The following is a 764-nucleotide window of genomic DNA, read 5'->3' on the forward strand; positions in this document are numbered from 1 at the left end:
CAACACCACTAGGATATATTGATGTCCTCTAGAGGATTTGACTAAAGGGCCAACCAGATCAATGGCAATTCTTTCAAAAGGGATCCCAATGATAGGCAAAGGCACCAGCGGACTCCTAAAATGTGGCATAGGAGCCGTTATCTGACACTCCGGGCAGGACTCGCAATACCTCTGAACTTCCGTATATACCCCCGGCCAGAAGAATCGTTGTAAGATACGCTCTCTGGTCTTTTCGCAACCTAGATGTCCACCCAGCACGTGTTTATGAGCCAGGTCCAACACCGTTCTACGATACGGTTGGGGTATCACCAGCTGTTCAACAACCTCCCCACGTACGTTATCTATCCGATACAGCAAATCCTGGTTAACCGCCATGTGTGGAAACACCTTATCAGCCCCTGGATGTTGAGGCACTCCATTTAATACCTTAGTATTTTCCCTGGCTTTTACCAATGTGGGATCGCTAAGTTGAGCGGTCCCAAAATTGTTACGTGATACATTTAACTCTGGTATCTCAGAAATTTCCTCCTGCTCATCTGTTTCACCAGCAAAAACAGCCAGAGGAAATTTATCAGGCTCAGTTGTCACCCCTACTGCTGGCACCTCAGCATCTTCGTTAAAGGGTTCTGGGCTAATCACAGCGCACACATTAATACCATCATTAACATTTACAGTGGAGGTTACATCTTTCGTCCTCCACAAGTCCCAGAACACTGGGAAGTCTCTCCCCAGGATCACACTGTGCATCAGGGACTTGACCACAC

Source organism: Rhinoderma darwinii, chromosome 5 (assembly GCF_050947455.1).
Source record: "Rhinoderma darwinii isolate aRhiDar2 chromosome 5, aRhiDar2.hap1, whole genome shotgun sequence".
Lineage (NCBI taxonomy): Eukaryota > Metazoa > Chordata > Amphibia > Anura > Rhinodermatidae > Rhinoderma > Rhinoderma darwinii.